This window comes from Carcharodon carcharias, chromosome 10 (assembly GCF_017639515.1).
Source record: "Carcharodon carcharias isolate sCarCar2 chromosome 10, sCarCar2.pri, whole genome shotgun sequence".
Taxonomy (NCBI): domain Eukaryota; kingdom Metazoa; phylum Chordata; class Chondrichthyes; order Lamniformes; family Lamnidae; genus Carcharodon; species Carcharodon carcharias.
This window is the reverse complement of record NC_054476.1, coordinates 20216495-20230555: the sequence shown is the minus strand read 5'-3', so window position 1 is coordinate 20230555 and position 14061 is coordinate 20216495.

Sequence of the window (14061 nt, the reverse complement as noted above, 5' to 3'; positions counted from 1 at the left end):
GCGGCAGCACCGTTCTTACCCTGCTATGTGGCAGCAACTTCAGTTGTAGGAGGTGGCACAGATCAGTCATCACCTCCTTGGTGAAACATAGCCACCTCAGATCCTGTTCCTGTCTGAGGTGGAGGAAGAAGTGCTCACCAAAGACCATTGGTGGGTATGATCTTTCATTGAGAGCCGTCCACTTCCCCCCTCTATGCACAGCTTCCCAGCTCCATCATGCTGCAACCCAAGAAAACTGTATCCCATTACTGAAGTAGGCCTTCCAACTCCTCTGACATCCTTGTCAAAGTCCAGCACCACTCCCTTGTAAATCAAAAAAATGTTCAGTTCTCCTCCAAAAACATTCAACACAATACTACCACTCATTTGGCACCAACAAAAGAAAGCCAAGAGCTCCACATCTCAAAGTTGTATGGTTAGCCCTTTGAAAAGGCACAAGTGAGGGAAGAATTTTGCTCTATGTGTTCAGCTGGGAGTGATTACGAGAGGGGATTAGCAGGAAGTGTGAGGTCCAGAGTTTAGATCTTGCACCAAATCAGCATTGGATGTGGTTTATTGCCACAATCTGCCCACCCTGCATGCTTCTGGTTCAGGCCTGGCATACCAGCATTAGTGCCCTGTCAGTTCGGGTTGTGCCCTGCTCAAAGTGGCTTGGAGTGCTCCAGCTGACATTTTTTGAGTTTTGGGCTTCCAAAGAGCTGACACCGGCTGGATTTTGTGGCCCAAGAGTTAGCACCTAACCCTCCTTACTGTATACATCCTATGTGACTGTGACTAAACTTTCCCTCCTCATCCTTCTTGACCTGTCTGCACCCTTTGACATGGTTGACCAGACCATCTTCCTCCAACAGCTCTCCACTGTTGCCCAACTGGGTAAGACTGCTCTCAGCTGATTCTGACCTTATCTACTTAATTGTACCTCAAGCATCACTTGCAATGGCTTGTCTTCCTGCTCCTGCACCATTGCCTCTTGTGTCTCTCAAGGATCTGTCCTTGGCCCCTGCCTATTTCTCACCTACATGCTGCCCCTCAGTGACATCATCGGAAAGCACATTGTTAGTTTTAACGTATATGCTGATGGCACTCAGCTGTTCCCCTCTCAAATCCACCACTGTTGCTAAATTATTGGACTGCTCATCCGACATTCAGCACTGGATGGGCAGAAACTACCTCCAATTAAATATTGAGCAGACAAAGGCATTGTTTTTGGTCCCCGCTCCAAACTCTGATCCCTAGCTACGGACTCCATCCCTCTCCCTGGGCAACGACGTGAGATTAAGCCACGTCTATCCACAACCTTGGTGTCACACTTGAACCCGAGATCAGTTTCTGTCCCAAATTTGTGCCATCACTAAGGTCATTAAGACCAACTATTTCCACCTCCATAACCTCGTCTGTCTTCATTCCTGTCTCAGCTCATCTGTTGCTTAAACCCTCATTCATGTCTTCATTGGCTCTTGACTTGACTATGCCAATGCACTCCTGCTAGTCTCTCACATTCTACCCTACACAAGCTTTTAGTCATCCAAAGCTCTGCTGCCTGTATCTTAACTTGCAGAAAGTCCCATTCTCCTACCACTCCTGTGCTTGCTGGCCTATATTGGCTCCTGATAGAGCAATGTCTTGATTTTAAAATTCTTATCCTTGTTTTCAAACCCCTCCATGGCCTCACCCTCCCTTTCTCTATAATCTCCTCCAGCCCCACAACCCTCTGAGATATCTGCGCTCCTCTGACTCTGGCCTCATGTGCAACCCCAATTATAATTGCTCCATCATTGGTGGCTGTGCCTTCAGTTGCCTAGAAACCAGTCTCTGAAAATTCCTTCTTTAAGACATTCCTTAAAAACTACCTCTTTGACTAAACCTTTGGTCACCTGTCTCATATCTCCCTATGTGTCTCAGTCTCGTTTTGTTTTATAATGCTCCTGTGCATCGCCTTGGGACGTTTCGTTGTGTTAAAAGCGCCATATAAACATGAGTTGTTCTTGTTACGCCACAGCCTGGAGTGGAGTGGAGCTCCCTCTACTTTGCCCCAACTTCAAAAGAGCATTTGAACTTTTTCCCACACCACCTTTCTAGCTGAGATTACCAATTAGTGCCAGCCTTGTTGCAGTTGGCATATGCCGACTGTGAATTGGATTGAGATTATCTAAACTCATTTCACATTGGCAGCCAGCAGATGGTGGAGACTTTCTTCCTATCAATTTGAGCTTGGTTGCAACTGTGGTTACAGAGGTGAAAGACCATTGTTTAACTCTTTGTGCCCGTTCTCTTTGATTCTCCTTCATCAGTTGCCCTCCTTGCATAACATTGTAGGAGTTCGGGATCACGAGTGCACTGCATTTGATCTCGTCTGGCTGCACTTGTGCTTTGAACCATCGGTCCTGGACCTCTGATATCTCCCTTACCGTGACAATCCCATGAAGTGTCAGCCTTCCAGAAGAAGTTACACGCTGATTCACAAATAAAAACCAAGGAAATATAAATTATGCACCAATGCATTCCTTTGGCCAAACATCACAAATATTTGTAATCTATTAAATATTTTTAAATCTTTTATGCTCCCCCCAGCCCCACTAGAGCTATACCTTGAGTGCCTTACCATCCATTCTTAATTAGCACATTCGTTTAGATAATATCACCAACTTTAACACCTATGTGTTCTTTTGTTCTGTTGTTTGTGACATCTTTTGATGATCTGCTTCTATTACTGCTTGTTTGTCCCTACAACCACACCAACCCCCTCCACTTCTATCTCTCCCCCCCCCACCCAAACCCCCCCCCAACACACACACTCACACACACACACACACACACACCTTAAACCAGCTTATATTTCACCCCTTTCTCGGACTCACTCAAGTTCTGTCGAAGGGTCATGAGGACTCGAAACGTCAACTCTTTTCTTCTCCGCCGATGCTGCCAGACCTGCTGAGTTTTTCCAGGTAATTCTGTTTTTGTTTTGGATTTCCAGCATCCGCAGTTTTTTTGTTTTTATCACAAATAGTGGGATGATCACAGCCCTGAAGCAGTTTGAGTTGGTACTACATCCTCAATAGTGTGCAAAAAAAGAACTGGACCATGTACCAGAACTAAAATAGAATATAAATTTTTAAATTAATTTTCAGCTATGTCACAGAGTAGTTGTACAGACAGGTTCTATAAATCAAGGATACTGCGAATGCCATTTTAATTCCACTCACAAATGACTTCCTTTAAATCAAGAGTGAAAAGGTCATTTCTGAGTTATGCATTCACCCTCGTTCAGTGGAATGAACATGCTCTTTAACAACTTCACGTCCTTTATGTTCCATATATTTGCTTGGCTGAGAGGGCTACTCATGGTCTTTTGATATTACAGTTTCAGCCTGCAGCTGCTATTGAATAGACTGCTTCAGCTATGAACAAGGCACACAATACATCTCAGATTGTAACCTTAAGCTACATAAAAGATGTACAGCCTTTGAGTATGTAGTGTTTTTCCAGGAAAACTTGGCTGTGGGGAGGCTCATCATACACCTGATCGATCAATTTTATTTTCTCGTCTGCCTCATGCTTTAACTAATCATCGTAGCTTTTAAGTTTTGTAACTTTGAATAAATCCTTTCATAAATTTATGTTTATTATAATGCTCAATAAAATCATGAAACAGTTATAGCACAGAAGGAGGCTGTTTGGCCTGTCCAGTCCATTCTGGTTCTCTGTAAGAGTAATTTAGCAAGTCACTCTGTTTAACTTTTGCAGTTTATCAATGTAATAATAGCAAATGAAAAATATAATTCTATAACTAGTACCGCATATCAGAACATTATCAATAAAGGCTGTTTTACTTAGCTCCAGATTGTTGTTTGGTAGTTTGGTAGCACTTGAATATCGCTGAAAAGGGACATTTTTTTTGTTGAAGCTTCTCATCTTGCACTCATCAGGACAACTCGCAAGAAAATACCTATGTTGGGGGAACAACAATTTATACTGTATGAGAAGAGAGCGCTGACTGGTTGGCAAGTGGACTCTGATTGATAGAGGCATTGCCTTGGAGAATATACCTGTTGATGGTGACTGATAGTTAACTGCCAGGCAGTGGAAGCATTTTGGAACTAGCTACAGATTCCCCATTTTCAGGGGCAGAATTTTCCCATTGGCATGCGGGGGTGGGACCCATATGCCCGCGCGGTGATGTTGGGCGAGCGTCCCAATGTCACCGCACGCCATTGTGATATTTTGTTGGGGGGGCACGCCCGCCATTAATTAACCGGCCACTTAAGGCCCTCGAGGCTCCAGTCGATGGCGATTTTTCAGCGCCCGTGCAATCTTTGGGTCGGCACATGGGTGCAACGGGCAGGCGGGTAGGACACATTTGTATAAACCTCACCACCTGAGGGCTCTGTGGGGTCATGAGTGTGCTCTGTCAAATATTGATTTTTCAAAGTTACTGATATTTGCCTGTGTGATCTGCAATACTTCAAAACGCATGCCAGTTGCTTGGTCTGGACTCACAACCTTCAGGTCAGCATTCTGCAGTGAGGGATCTTTTTTGGGCCTGCAGGTTTTAGGAAGCCTTCCCTTAGTCTGGGAATGGGAGCTGAACTCACCACTGGAGGCACCTCCTCTGAGGAGGAAGGGAGGGCTAGAAGTGGGAAGAGGGCAGGAGTACACATTCAGCCTCCAAGGGAGCCACCTTTGGGAGGTCGGGCGCAGGCACAAGGGGTGCAGGGCCAAGAGGTAGTCCAAGGTAGAAGGGGCCGCAGAAGATGTCATGATCCTGCTGCCAGGGTATAAAGGTGGCGAAGCAGCTACCTCAATATGTCTGAGGTACAGTGCCGAAGGAGGCTCTGTCTCTCAAGGGAGACAGTCAACTATATCTGTCAGCTAATTGGGCCTGAGATCTCAGCGAACTGTGTAGATGGACACCCCATGCCAGTGGCTCTAAAGATCACAGCTGCCCTCAACTTCTATGCCACTGGCTCCTTCCAGGGGTCGGTGGGTGATCTTTGCGGTGTCTCCCAATCAGCTGTCCACACTTGTGTCAAGCAGGTTACAGATGCTCTGTTCAGGCGTGCATTGATGTTCGTCCACTTCCATTGGGAACAAGCAAGCCAGACACAAAGAGTCAGAGGCTTTGCAGTGATTGCTGGCTTCCCCTGCGTCCAGGGTGCTATAGACTGTACACATGTGGCCATCAAGGCACCAGCAGGTGAGCCCGGTGCCTTTGTCAACAGGAAGGGCTCCCACTCCATGAACATGCAGATAGTGTGTGATCATAGGATTCTACAAGTCTGTGCAAGGTACCCAAGCAGCTCCCACAAAGCCTACATCCTCAGACTCTCCCAGGTGCCGGGACTGTTTAGTGCTCCGGCCCGGCTGGATGGATGGCTGCTGGGTGACAAGGGCTATCTCCTCAGAAGGTGGCTCATGACGCCTCTCTGCCATCCAAGAACAGAAGCTGAGCAGCGGTGCAATAGGAGCCAGGGCACCACAAGGGCTGTGGTGGAGAGAGTCATTGGCCTTTTCAAGATGTGCTTCCGATGCCTGGACTGTTCAGGGGGTGCACTCCAGTACCACCCAGATTGTGTGTCATTGATAGTGTTTGCATGCTGCGCTCTCCATAATCTTGCGCTGGAAAGGGGGGAATGCCGTGGACGATGAAGATGTTGACTGTGGCTGTGGCTGCACACGATGAGTCCAGCAGTGAGTCCAAGGATGAGCACACACACGGAAATGCTGAGGGGGTAGACGCTGACCCGGCCATACTCCAGGGAGGCAGGGACACCTGGGAGGCTTTAATCCAACAAATCTTCAGCAAGCACACCAAATATGGACCTCCAGGACAAGCCTGGGCTGTAGGCTCCTTATTCGACACCTAAATGCAAAATCTGCCAGGTTAGGAACAGTAACTAAGGGCCTTGTTAATAAAGCTGAATGTCCCACAAAACATTCATAACATTTTTGGATACCATCTGCCTGCAGAAGAAAAGAGGCACCCTCAGCCATGGTGACATGTCTGAATTTAGTATTACAACCAAAGAAACTTAATGAAACAAAATGACAAAGGTATTAAAAATCACACCAACTTATAAAGTCCTCATTGCGGGCTAGCACAAAAGCACCAGTGATAAACCTGTGGTGTGCCTTAGGTGCCGTATGTTTATGTTTTCGGGTGCTACGTCTTGGTGCTGACCCCTCGCTGGGAGTGGCATCTGAGACAGCCTGCTGACTCTGCTGGCCTGTTGGCCTCGATGACCTTGGCACTCATCCTCTGGCCCATGGAGCCTGTGCTGGCCCCGCCTGGGAGGGAGCTGCTAGTTCCACAGCTGGCATCTCCCCAGTCGTCACAGCTTCACCAGATGCAATGGTCACTGGCAGCGGGGCGGAGGAGCTGCCGCCCTCATCCGGAGCGCTCTGAGAGGAGCCTGCAGAGACGACAGGCAGATGCTGCGCTGACGTGAGGTCACTTCAGACCTCCCTGTTCACCACGGATGGATGGGCACCGAGCTGGGAAACTTGGTGCCCAGACCATTTCCCACATTGTTAATGACCAGCTGAGGTCAATGCTGATGTGAGAGCTTGCTGGTCCAATTGCATCCCCAGAAAGCCCTGATGGGTCTCCTGGAGGAGCCTCTCATGAGCGTCGCCACTCTCTTTATGGAGGTTGCATGGCGCTTGACCACAAAGCTCATTGCTTCGGTGATATGCTGCGTAGTCTCCTCCACCACGGATACCAAGCCAAGCATAGCTCACCAGATGCTCCCGCACACCCGGCCATATTTCCTGCATTTGCTACATCACGGACGACTCCAGAGCCACATCATCAGGCACCGACTGAGCATGTGCCTGGTCCCCTGCAGTCCACCAACTGCTGGTGCCAAGGGTACTCTCTGTCTCTGCCAGCTCCTCCAGCGACTGTGAAGTGCCCTCACCGCTGTACCCTGGGACACTAGCCAATGTTCTAATTCCCACTGAGGTGCTAGTACCCGTGCTGGTGCCTGCCTGGCAGAGATGGTGTGACACTGGAGAGACTTCAGAGCCCTCAGGTGTAAGAGGGGGCCTCTGCTGCTCCTCCTTCCAGCCCTGCTCCGCTGATGTTGAAAGGAAGAACAAGGAGATTGGATCAGTTAACGTGGAGACAATGTCATTGTGCATCCCTGATCCCCGGATCATTATGTGCTCATCCTTCCATAAACAATGGTCAAGCCATGTTGCAAACTTCAATCACTGAACATTCAGCACTGCCATGGCTGTTGGGAGAACAATGGTAGCCTCACTGTTGGGCAAACATACCTGACCGTGGCACCCCAGCCTCACCACACCGGTGGACCTGGGCTCATGGTGCCTCTCCAAATCTAGGGCTTCCTGCTCGAAGTGGCTGAGAATCAGCAACTGTGCCGGCCCGTCACCAGTCCTCACCCACTCGACGGCACTATGTGCATTCTTCTATTCTTCTCCTGAAAAGGAGAGAAGAGCATTGATCAGTGCTAATTGTACCTGGGCTCTCTTCACAGACGGTCCACCCTAACCAGAGTGGGACATATCAGGGCTCCAGTGTCTTCTCAACCTGCTGCTACCAAACGCTCACATGAAGGTGCTAGGCCTGTCCCCCCCACCCCTCAACCCCCCGCACCCACAACCCCTTGGCCAAATGCTGCCTACATCACATTAGGCACCACGCGGTCTAACCTTCCGTAGCAAGGAGGCGCAAGTAGGCGGAGCGCAGAGGACTGCATATCGATTAGTGCCACACCACATTGAAGCTCCCCTCCCAGCATGTCATCACCCTGACTTTGACATGTCCTGGAGTTCCAGCACTGCGCCAAGGTGCAGCTCCTCCAGGCTGCCCCCAAAACAGTCATGTGGGTCTCAGTGAACCACATGCTGCGGGGGCAGAACCCAGCTCTTCACCAGCCTCTCAGGGTGAGCTCGGCATGGGCAATATCTGCTGGCCCACCCAGCGAAGGACGCATGTCGTCAATGATTCAGTGCAGTCACTACACTCACTACACTACACTTGCCAGGGAGGTGGGCACCGGGGGGGGGGGAGCATACCTGCTGGGTTAAGTGTCCACATGTTACTCACCCTTCCTGAGCGCAACAACGACACTGGATCCAGGTGCGCCGCACCGCGTCATGGGAGCTCACCACCTCCGCCACCTCCTCCCAGGCACGTTTGGTTGTGTTGGGGGGCCTTCTCTTTCCTTTGAAAGGCTGCAGCAATTTTTAAAAACAGGCCGCCGGGTCGCCATTGGACGCAACAATCATTGCAGTATTGCAGTCCCAACACCGCTCGCCCACCGCTGTCCCCGGGAGCCGCAATTCATGCTGGGCGGGCATCAATTGGCCCGCCCGTGTAAATTGGCGGCATGGACCCGATCGCGGGGGACGATCAGGTCTGCGCCCACCTGCGCCCGCTCCACCCACTATCCAGGCAGAAAATTCTGCCCCAGGTCTCCTCTTTGCCGCACACCACTTGAGAAGTTTGGAAAGCAAGTTATTCCCCTGCCCAGGCTGCTTGGTCGTTGGTTGCATGTAGGCACCACATCATTGCCCTAGCGAATTTGCTATCCATGATACATAGGCATTTTGTAGCTCCACCATGCCATTCTAAATCACAATCCCAGTCATTAATAGTTTTTAAAAAAATGTTATTTATTAGTTTGTAAAGTCAGTTCTATGTTATTCAACAAGGGAAACTAGAATGAGAAATGAAACTAGAAGGGCATCGTGGTATTGTTGCTGGATTAGTAACCCAGAGACCCAGGGTAATGCTCTGGGGACCTAGTGGAATTTGAACTCAATAAAAATCTGGAATTAAAGGTCTAATGAAGACCATGAATTGATTGTCCTAAAAATTCATCTGGTTCACTAATGCCCTTTAAGGAAGGAAATCTGCGGTCCTTATCTGGTCTGACCTACATGTGACTCCAGACCCACAGCAATGTGGTTGACTCTTAAACGCCTTCTGAACAAGGGCAATTAGTGATGGGCAATAAATACTGGCTTAGCTGGCGGCGCCCACATCCCATGAATGAATAAAAAAAAGGATTTGTACCCTCCCAGGATAGTTTCTCTCCTTGTCCCTTCCAAGTGTTCCCAGGTGCTTTATGTTAATGATGAGCTTGCATTGTGAGTGTTGTCAGCCTTTTTAACAGCAGGTTACAAAGGGCACGTAGAAGTGTTGGAGAAGGTGGAAAAAGGATTTACAAGGTTAGCACAGGAACTGAGAGATTATGACTGTAAGAGAAAAATTGAACAAGCTGGGGCTCTTTCTTCTTGAAAAGAGACAGCTGAGGGGGTGACCAAAGAGGCATTTAAAATTCTGAAAAGTTTGCTGGGGTAATTGGAGAGAAGCTATTTCCAATTGTGGGACAGATTCTACAACGAGGGGCTATAGTTATAACAGCGTCACTCAGAAATCCTACGAGGAGTTTAAGAGGAACTGCTTTTCCAGAGAGTGGTAGAAATGTGGAACTTGTTACCATATGAAGGATATGTGGGGATGATTGGTTAATGTAGGGTTGGCGGAGGCTTGTGAAACTTGTTACCATATGAAGGATATGTGGGGATGATTGGTTAATGTAGGGTTGGCGGAGGCTTGTGTGTAGCATAAACCCTGGCAGTGACAGTTGGTCTGAATGCCTTCTGTGCTATAAATTTTATGTGATCTTAACCAAGTCTGTCATCCTATGTGCACTTTTGAGCCGTGGTAATGGTATGACTGACATCACCCCCCCCCCCCCCCCCCCCCCCGCCCCCCTCCGCCTTCCTCAAGCCAGGGCAATGATACCAACTTTTGTACATTCATCATTGTGTGTGTGAGTTTTACCAATTTCCCAGCCCTCACCAGGGATCATACCCCAGAGCTATTTTTGATCTTGTGTAAGGATATATGAAACCTTGTATTTATCCACCGAACGAGTGGGAGTTAAACGTTATTTATCTTGGAGTCCACAACAGCTGGTTGAAAAGGAAAACATTTTTCCTTCTCATGCTGCATTTTAACCTAGGTTACAGGTGGAAGAATTTGGTGCCAAATCCACTTACTGATAATTGTTTTTGCTAACAAACTGAGCAAATTAATATCAAATTTTCCTATTGCATAGTATAATATAGTAAGGCATTTCATACGAACATACGAACAGGAAAAAGTAACATTCAGCCTCTTGAGCCTACTCTGCCATTTAATAAGATCATGGCTGATCTGATGGTAGCCTGAAATCTGCATCTCATCTACCCCCGATAACCTATCACCCACTTGCTTACCAAGAATCTGTCTACCTCTACCTTAAAAATATTCAAAGGCTCGGCTTCCATCACCTTTTCAGGAAGAGAGTTCCAAAGACTCATGACCCTCTGAGTGAAAAAATTTCACCTTATCTCTGTTTTAAATGAGTGGCCCCTTATTTTTAAACGGTGATCCTGAGTTCTAGATTCTCCAACAAGAGAAAACATTCTCTCCACACCCACCCTGTCAAGACCCCTCAGGATCTTATATGTTTCAAACAAGTCGTCTCTTACTCTTCTAAACTCCAGCAGATACAAGCCCAGCCTGTCCAACCTTTCCTTATAAGACAACCCACGCATTCCTGGTATTAGTTTGGTAAACCTTCTCTGAACTGCTTCCAATGCATTTTCATCCTTCCTTAAATAAGGTGACCAATGCTGTACACAGTACTCCAAATGTGGTCTCACTAGTGCCCTTACAACTGAAGTATAACCTCACTACTTTTGTATTCAATTCCCCTTGCAATAAATGATAACATATAATTAGCTTTCCTAATTAGTTGCTGCACTTGTATCCTAGCCTTTTGTAATCATGCATTTGGACACCCAGATCCCTCTGCATCTCAGTACTCTGCAATCTTTCACCATTTAAATAATATGCTTCTCTTTTATTCTTCCTGCCAAAATAGACAGTTTCACATTTCCACACATTATACTCCATCTGCCAGATCTTTGCCCATTCACTTAACCTACTTGTATCTGTTTGTAGCCTCCTATGTCCTCTTCACAACTTACTTTCTTACCTATCTATGCATCTTCAGCAAATTTGGCAACCATCTCTTCAATCCTTTCTTCCAAGTCATGAATATAAATTGTAAACAGTTGAGGTCCCAGCACTGATCTCTGTGGCATACCACTCTTTACATCTTGCCAACCTGAAAAAGACCCATTTGTGCCTACTCTTTGCTTCGTGTTAGCCAGTCAATTTTCTGTCCACACCAATATGTTACCCTCTATCCCATGAGCTTTTCTTTTCCTCAATAACCTTTGATGTGGCACTTTATCAAATGCCTTCTGGAGATATAAGTATAGTAAATCCACTGGTTCCCCTTTATCCAAGCACATGTTACTTCCTCAAAGAACTCCAGTAAGTTGGTTAAACATGATTTCTCTTTCACAAAACCAAGTTGACTCTGCCTGATGACTTGAGCTTATCCAAGTGCCCTGCTATAACTTCTTTAATAATAGCTTCTAACATTTACCCTACGACAGATGTTATGCTAACTGGCCTGTAGTTTCCAGTTTTCTGTCCCCCTCCATTTTTGAATAATGGAGTTACATTTGCTATCTTCCAATCTCATGGGACCTTCCCCAAATCTAGGGAGTTTTGGAAAATTAAAACCAATGCTTCACCTATCTCATTAGATACTTCCTTTAAGACCCTCGGATGAAGTCCATCAGGCCCTGGGCTCTTGTCAGCCCACAGCTCCAACAATTTAATCAGTATCACTTCCCTGGTGACTGTAATTTTCCTGACTTTCCCACTTTCATTTCCTAGTTTATAGCTGCTTCTGGGATGTTACTTTTATCCACTATAGTGAAAACTGATGCAAAATACCTGCTCAGTTCAACTGCCATATCCTTGTTTTCTATGATCAATTCTCCAGAATCACTTTTTATAGAACGAACGCTCACTTTGTTAACTCTTTTCTTAAACATTTATAAAAACTCATTATCTGTTTTTATATTTCTGGCTAGCTTTCTCTCAACTCTAATTTTTCCCTCATCATTATTTGGTAAATTTTTGCTGTTCCTTATCTTCTGTCCAATCTTCAGGTCTTCCACCTGCCTTAGCACAACTATATGCTTTTTCTTTAAGTCTGATATTATCTTTAACCTTGCTAGTTAACCACAGGTGACGTGTCCATCCTTTGACTTTTTCCTACTCGTTGGAATGTATCGACTCTGTGCACTCTGAAATATCCCCTTAAATATTAGCCACTGCATCTCTATTGACCTATCCCTTAACCTAATTTGTCAATTCACTTTAGCCTGCTCAGCTTTTATGCCCTCATAATTGCTCTTATTTAAGTTTAAAAACTTAGTCTCAGACCCACTTCTCTCTCCCTCAAACTGAATGTAAAATTCAATCATATTATGGTCGCTGCTACCCAGGGACACCTTCACTATGCGATCATTAATTACTCCCATCTCATTGCACAATATCACGTCTAATATAGCCAGCTCTGTGGTTGGCTCCAGGATATGCTGTTGTAAGAAACTATCCCAAAAACATTCAGTGTACTCCTCATCTAGGCTACCTTTGCCATTTTGACTTTTCCTGTCTATATGTAAATTAAAATCTCCCATGATTATTGCTGTGCCTTTCTGACAAGCTCCACTTATTTCTTCCTTTATGTTCGACCCTACCTTGTCGTTAATGTCAGGGGGCCTGTACACAATTCTTGCCTCATCTTTATTCAAACTGTTTGCACATCCTAGTTTCCTGAACTTAGGTCATCCCTCTCTATTGTGCTAATACCATCATTAACTAACAGAGCCACATCTCCATTTTTTCCACAGTCCCTGTCCTTCCTAAATATCCTGTATCCTTCAATGTTCTGGTTCCTTAGATTGTGGAAAATAATTTTCTAATATTATTTCTATTTTATAAGCCTTGAGCCAGGGTTAATTTCATGTTTGCCTACTTCGAGTGCTGCAAGTTTCATTGAAGAGCTTTGAAGTATGTTCATGCTCATTTCCTAGAGCAGAAATCACTATAAATGGGAAGGTGCTTTTTTGCACTTAAATAATATTGATAGTTTAAAATTCTGCATCATGGTTTACACCTTAAATGCTGTTGCTTAAATTGTTGCTCTTTTTGAAGTCATCCACTAGGTCATAAGTTGAACAAATGCTGCAGGGAACGTGGCAAATGTTTAGAGTCTGACATTGTCATTGCAAGCACCTTCAAGCCATTCTTCGGACCTGGCTTTCAGTTCCTCTGCTGTCAAACTAACACTATTGATTAGATGTGGCTGTTTCTGTCAACCTGTGAAAGACCTGAAAAGGACAGTAAGACTATTTTCTTGTCCTCAAAATGCTTGAGAAAAAGCGGTTAACTTGATCTGGCCACTTGGAATTTAATGCTACGTTCAGCAGCATGGCTAAGTACACATTTTAGTGGTTAATGGCAGGCAGAGAAAAGTATGGATGCATGACATCAAAGACTGACTATTAGGCATGGATTACAACCAATTGAATAAGACTGCTAAAGTTAGAGATGTGTGGAGAGCCATGGTTAGCAAACGGCGGACAACTGAACGTGAAGAAGAAGAAGAAACTTCATTCATAACAAAAGAAAGACAGGCTGCATTTGTATAGCACCTTTCACGATACCAGGCACCCCAAAGCACTATACAGCCAATGAAGTACTTCTGAAGTGTAATCACTGTTGTGATGTAGGAAACGCGGAAGCCAACTTTCATATAGCAAACTCCAAACAGCAACATGGTAATGGCCAGACAGTTTGTTTTGTGATGCTGGTTGAGGGATAAGCATTGGCCAGGACAGCATGGATAACTCCCCTGCTCCTCTTCAAAATACTGCCATGGGATCTTTTGCATCCACCTGAGAGACCAGGTGGAGCATCTGTTTAACATCTCATCCAAAAGACAGTCCTTCTGATAATGCAGCACTCCCTCAGTATGGCATTGGAGTGCCAGCCTAAATTGTTGTGCTCAAGTACCGGATTGGGACTTAAACCCCTCAACCTTCTGAGCAATTGATTTGTTTACATTTGTAGCTTGTTACTGGCTTTAAATATACTAGTGGATGGCCAATTGC